General features: G+C 35.6%; 1 non-coding gene across 1 annotated transcript; it reads left to right on the plus strand.

The window, feature by feature from the left end:
• Nucleotides 1-5,749: 5,749 nt before the first annotated feature.
• On the plus strand, nucleotides 5,750-5,855 carry LOC121223986 (small nucleolar RNA R71). Its single transcript, XR_005921450.1, has one exon. It is a non-coding gene; the product is annotated as a small nucleolar RNA R71 (small nucleolar RNA).
• Nucleotides 5,856-7,077: the final 1,222 nt, after the last annotated feature.

Raw genomic sequence — 7,077 nt, forward strand, 5'->3', positions numbered from 1 at the left:
AAAATTGGGCTGTTACACGAGGACTTGTTTCACGACATAGAAGTCAGTATACTCCTCTTGGGATATCTTCAGGGGTGTGTTGTGAGACTCTTAGGCTATGTCGCGACATCGAAGTCAATCTTGAGCTTCCTCCATTCTACTCTATATGTTGCGACATCGAACATCCTGTGTTGTGACATAGCGACCAATAGCGGTTTAGTACGCCTTCTAAAGGTCTCATGCACAATCATAAAGTGCATTAGCTCTTCCTTAGGCCTCATTCGGCCCTTAAGGTCAATAAAAGATTCAATTTGCACATTTTATTAAATATAAATAAAACTAAGGAAACTTAACTCAAACATAACGAAAATGATTGTATTCAAGCTCCTTAAAAGCGAAAACTAGTTTAATCTGCTACACCAAATTACAGTAGATCAAACTCCCCCACACTTAAGTCATTACTTATCCTCAAGCAACATAAACAAAAACAAGAAATAAAAGCGATAACCCTTGAGCAAATATCATACAAGTATTGACTTTGGAGCATATGACTTAGGCATTTCATGCTTACTAACAACTTTAATATGATGAGTAATTGACTTACCACTTTTGATCACAAACATCTAAGTTCAGTATGTTACAAAATATACAAGTATTAAGGGTCTCACCTATAGGGATCCATCAATAAATTATACAAGTACTTTGATTATCCGAGCAGAATACACATAGTCATTTATGCGTATGTTTAGTATGATGCCCATTCATGTATAAGGATATTTAGGTCACATAGGACATTTCAGCTTGTAACGTTCTAAGGCTTAGGAAATGTATAGAATTCAAATATAGTAAACATCAAGAGGGTTAAAAACATGAAAATAGTTTGGCACATCATATTGATACCTATTCTTCCACTTTCAGTGACCCTTACCCGCTCACCTTCTTATTTCTCCTTGTCTCACCTTTCTTGCCTCTCCACATTTAGGAAGTCATAGCATGACATAGTAACTACGGCTAGCTTTACGAGTTTTTGTACACTAATAAACGAGTTTTTCTTTCTTTTATGACTTTTTCACTTTTATCTTTTTCAATACATCTCACTCATGAATGATTTTTCGTCAATTTAATAATTTTTCTACTCGTACTAATTTTCTTTTTGGATTTTTCTTTTTGTTTCGCACATTAGGCTACCTTATAAATCCTATATCACACCAATATTTCCTATTCCACTCTAATTTTACAAACTCCGTCGTGATGTATCTACTTAGCCCTCAATACGTATGGCCAGATGTCTATAGTCGTGTAGTGCAAGACCAAATGAAAAACACAAATATAAATTAACGATTTCAAGCTTAGGGTTTGTAATAAGGTTCATCAAAAAGTGTCAACAAGTTCAAAAATTGATACTAAAGGTGAAATACAAAGTGGTCAGTTTTTTGGCTCTAGATGTGCTTCAAACAATGCCTTAGGTCATCCCTAAATATCTCAATATACACAAATTTAATCAACCAAACAAACTCAAACTCAAATTCAAATTCAACCATTTATCATTCATACTAGCATGCTCGTTTCCTTGTATTTTCTGAATCATTTGGTACAATTGATTGCTTAATACCTATTTACAATGTAACATATAGAACTTAGTAGTCTAATAATCAAAATTTTAAAATCACCTACCAAATTTATTTGTCAACACAAGCAACCTATGTACATGCTCCTAGCCAATTACTTGTATTTCTACAAGCTCAAGCACACCAAAGACAAGAAAAAAATCAAAGAAAAATGTAGAAATTGAAAATAAACAAGTTTTCTATATTACCCCTCACACTTTAGTTGACACATTGTCCTCAATGTGTAAACCACAAAAATATAAAGAAAGAAGTTACCCGATTGATCGTGGTCGCTCCAACTGCTAATTGTGGGTTCTTCCTCCTTTGATTGTTTAAAGCTCGAATTGTTTGTGTCTCCTTTGTGTTGGGTTCCTACATAAAAAAATATAAACAAAATTTAATAGAACTAAAAAATCTACTTATTAATCCTACTCCTACAAAGTCTAAATCAAAATCACCCAAAAATTAATACAAGTCTTCCCAAAAATAAAAATGTTCAATCATCCTCTTCAAAATTCATCACCTCACTTCCGTCATCCTCTTCGTTTTCTTGCCCTTCTTTTCTTGTTCCATATTTGTTGGCCTAAACATGTCAGTTGTATAATTAGGGACCTAGATGTTGTTTTGCCTATAAAATTCTTGGAAAATCAACCCCAATTCTTGCAACCACTATATCATCCAATCTAGCTTTGGATGACTACTTTCACCAACTTCTTGTTGATCTTGTGTCAGCATCAAAGATGAAGCTAGCGTAGCTGTCACGTCTTGTTGTCACTTGTTCCAATATTTTATTTGTTTGTCTCTCAACTCAATGTATTGTTAGAACAAGGTATCCCTGATGATACTTTTGGAAGGTTTCAACGACTGTTTAGTGGATGTCATAGGTACACTCACCTTTTTGCATAAAGTCGTCACTAGATGGGGAAAGAAAAGGCCCATTTCTGGCCACTAATGCATCTCTTCATGTTCTAGTGAATCCATTTACCAATGTACACTTGCTTTTTCTGCAAGATTGCATATAATAAAACTACTCGAAAAGTATTAACGTTAGAAACATTTAAAGAATGTACTATTTGTGTGCACACAAATTGAATCCATATTTTAGCCTCCAGGAACATAATGACTTGATGAAAGGACACAGGAACATTGGTACCTGAGCGATATTTCCATTCACCCCACCTTTAGTCAAAATTTTTATAATGTTATCCATAACTATGTCTCAAAAATATTCCAAATCAGTTTCATCAATAAAATATTTTTCATAGTATGGAACATTATAAAAATCGTAAATAATTTGAGAGGTTACTCGCACCTCTTTCGCTTGTACAAGTATTTTATCCCAGATATGGCCTTCAGTATTTCTAGACTCTTGGTCTCGTAAGGATGTATAAAACTCTTCAACAACAGATACCACAACATCATCTTTCGAGACTGTAAAAAAATGTTCCCACCTATGATATCTTACTAAAGGTCATATTTCCTTACACAAAATCACCAACGAATCAGATCCCCTTTCTTGGATAAAGGTTTTCCCTTACAGTTCAATAAAATATTTTCCAATATCTGGGTTTGCAAAATTAGAAGGGTTTGGAACCGTCAATGGTTCGGGTTCATTGGTTCATCTAACCTTTCTAGGAGGCATGATTAAACTATGAACCAAATCAATTTATGAAGCAATATTTAATAGAACAGTAATAAGTTTAAGTTAGGAACCCTTAACCTTGAAGAACTCTTTGAAGTCCATGCCATACGCGTTGGTGTATCGTTCCTTTGAGTGCTACCCTCATTTGCCACCCCGAAAAATTTTGAATGATGAGGGATTTCACACTAATTGTGAGAAGAGAGTAAGGAGTAAAAGGGTGTTAAATATGTTTATGAGGTGTATTAGGGTTATAAAAGAGGTGTTTTTAATGGTACAAATAGTGTAAAAATAAATTTTTAGCTGTGGGTTATGCAATTGGGTCGGGTCAACCTTGCTGAAAATTACAGCAGTGTCGCGACACAGGGGTTTCGTGTTGCGACATCCCTGGCAGTTTACCGTTTTCGCGATACAGGGATTTCGTGTTATGACACATCTATCAGTTTGGAAATTTGGGGAGACAGTCATCCATGTTGCGACCTTGGACTTTGGAGTCACAACGTCGAGTTGGTTTCTTTAGTTCATGCATTCTATACAAAGTTTTATGACACGGGGTTGCCGTGTTGCGACACTAGCTTTGTGTCAGCCTAAATTTCCATCTTTAAGGATGTCTCGGTCTTGAATGAACATATATCAAATAAAATTTAACATCTACAATCTACGATTAGTTAAAAATACAATGATTTACAATAGTTAGACAATTAAAATATTTTTTAAGTTTTATTGCCGGATTCATCCGGCAGTATCATAGTTCACTAATTGATGATTCTTCTGTTGTCAGTATTAGTTCATCGTCCATCGTGCCATTCCACCTGTGCTCGCTTGTCCATTTCCTTAAACATGTTTATTCTTTGTGCATGCATAAAAGGAAACGTGTCACTTGACTCGGGAATGTTAGAGATAAATAATTTTTTTTACATTGTTCCCCTAACTTTCTCTTTTCTTCCTCTCTTGGTTGATGGCCACATTTAAAAATTTCAATATCACCATTGATTTTCATAGCCAAATCATTTTTCTCTAAATCAATGGTGGATCTAGATGTAGCCAAGAAAGGTTTACCTAATAACATCGGTATCTCACAATCGTCCTCAAAATCAAGCACCACAAAATCTGCTGGAATAATAAAATTACGCGCTTTGACTAACACATTCGCTAGTACACCTTTTGGATGAATTGAAGATTTTTCGGCCAACTTTAGTGTTATATGCATATTTATAAGATCCCCTAACCCAAGTTTTTCAAAGACAGTAAAAGGCACCAAATTAATACTAGCTCCTAAATCACATAGAGCTCTATTAAAATAAATGCTCCCTATCTCTATGAGAATAGTAAAACTTCTCGGGACTTTTAATTTTTGGGGAACCTATCTTGAGATAATAGCGCAACAGGAAACGCTTATACTAACTTGTTCACCTACCTTAATTTTCCTATGCCTAGACGTAATTTCCTTTAACAACTTGGTGTACTTAGGAACTTTCCCTATTAACTCGATTAAGGGCATCTTAACATTTAATGTTTTAAACAAGCTTATGAAACTTATAAATTCATCCTCATCTCGCTTTTGCTTTTCCTCTACTCTTGAAGGGAATGAGATTTTTTCACCGGTAGAATCTATAGTTATTTCCTTCTCTGTCTCCGCAGCTGATGTGGTTCCTGATCTGGCTAAATTTCAGCCTCTAAGGATTCCTCTTGAGGATCCTCATTATTTTCCACAATTGTCTTCGGAGCAGTGGTTTTTGGGCTACTCATTACTTTTCCCGATCGGAGCGCAATCACTTTCACGTGCTCATTACCTTTTCTCTGTGGATTATCTTCCGTGTTGCTTGGAATACAGGTGCCAATTTGCCTTTTGATGTTACCCATCATGCTCATCAATTTGTTCATTTGATCCTCGAGTTTAGTTAATGTTCTTGTTGAATTGGTGCACTCAGACTGCACTTGCTTGACATCAGTTCTCATCGACTACATCTCTCCCTCAATTCTATCCAGATGTTGACCACAAACAATATGGTCACTTGGTTTGGCCCTATCCTAGGGTCTCTATAAATAAGAAGGTTGGTGATTAGTGCTTTTAGCTTGACTTGAATTGTTACATTCTTATTGGTTCCCTCCCCATCTCATTTTCGGTTGATCTTTCAAGTCGGTATTATATGTATTCGAATAAGGGTTTCTACCCCTATTCCCAATGTAATTTACATCGTCAGCAGGATTGTTGATATAGTGGAAGAGTAATTTGTCTCCCCCATGCATAGATGGTGAAGAAGTAGATTCGATATTGTTGAGTCTATCCACTAACTGTTGATACTTGTCATCCTCTTGTATAGCTTTTACCGTGGTGGGCTTCTGGTCATATGTAAATTGTCCAATTGGCTACTAGCAGGAGTTTAATGCCATGTTCTCAATGATTTCTTACGCATTCTTATACGTTCTATTCATAAGGGCTCCTTCTGTTGCTTTGTTTAATCCAAATCATGCATTTGCTTGCAAACAGTTATAAAATACCTACAATTACATCCATTTAGGGAATCTGTGATGCAAACATTTTTAAACCAACGTTTTAAAATGTTCTCAAGCCTAATAAAAACTTTCTCCTTCCATCTGTCTAAAGACAGCAACCTCTCTTCAAATCTAAACTACTTTGTTGATAAGGAAAAACTTCAGTAAGAATTTTCGACCAAGTTTATCCCATGTCGTAATAGACCCTGGTCCCTGCAAATCTAACCAAGAAAATGCATTATCAATCAAAAAAAGGGGAACAACCAAGGATGAATAGCGTCATCAGTGACCCCCATTATACTTAAAAGTATTACAAATTTGGAGAAACTATTTTAAATGTTGATTCGGATCCTTTGTCATTGTGCCCCTAAATTGCAAGTTATTCTTGATCATCTAAATCATTGCCGGCTTGATATCAAAATTATTTGTTGTCATAGCTGGCCTTGTTATGCTTTCCTGAACCATATCTAAACTTGTTAATGCATACACTCTTAAGTTTCTCTCGTTATGATCCATCTACACCTTTGCGGGGAACTGCAGTGCTGGTGGGTTTCCTAAAACATTATCGTCAGTGTCGCCAAACAGTGGATTTTCACGTGGTACGTTACCTACAGTAGGTGGTGGTGGATCTTGCATCTATCATTACTGTTGCTATTACTATCGGCTATTTCTCCGGATTAGTCTCTCAAGATCTGTGGCTACTACAATAGGCGTGCCCCTACTGCGAGTCATACACTAAACCCAAAAGGAGAGGATTAGTAAATAAAATAAAATCATATCTATTACCTAAAAATTTCCTAATTATTCTTTTCATATTCAAAAATTAAAATTGAACTAGTGTTGTTGCCTCCCCTGTAATGACGCCAACAACTCAACTGCCTCTAGACGTACTAACGTCAAGAGTGTGAATATGGTAATAAAATATAGATGTACAAGGCGGTATCAATAAGTATACGAGTCGAGTTGTAATATAGTTTTACAACGAAGTAGATGAGTACTCTGAGGATCATACCCAAAGAAGGCGAGTGCTAGATTAATTCTAACCTAGACACTAAAATATCTAATTAGTACTTTAAATTAGTTATAGTACGAAAATATAAAATAAAGAATTTTTAGGGTTTTTATAATAATAAAAAATATCATAAAAGAAATAAACTTCAAGAGATAGAAAAGAAGAATGAATCAAATCTTGATTATGGGAGATTACCTTTCTTCGGTAATCCCTATCAACTTTTGTTTTGGGTTCCTCGTCAATCAACTAGTCGCTACCCCAGTAGGATCTTCCGCTCTTCCACTAATATAACGAGTCAGCAAGGACTATTTATCTTTCAACCTTATAGTCCAGACTGGCTTGGG

The sequence above is a fragment of the Gossypium hirsutum genome, chromosome D11, assembly GCF_007990345.1.
Source record: "Gossypium hirsutum isolate 1008001.06 chromosome D11, Gossypium_hirsutum_v2.1, whole genome shotgun sequence".
In the NCBI taxonomy this organism is placed as follows: domain Eukaryota; kingdom Viridiplantae; phylum Streptophyta; class Magnoliopsida; order Malvales; family Malvaceae; genus Gossypium; species Gossypium hirsutum.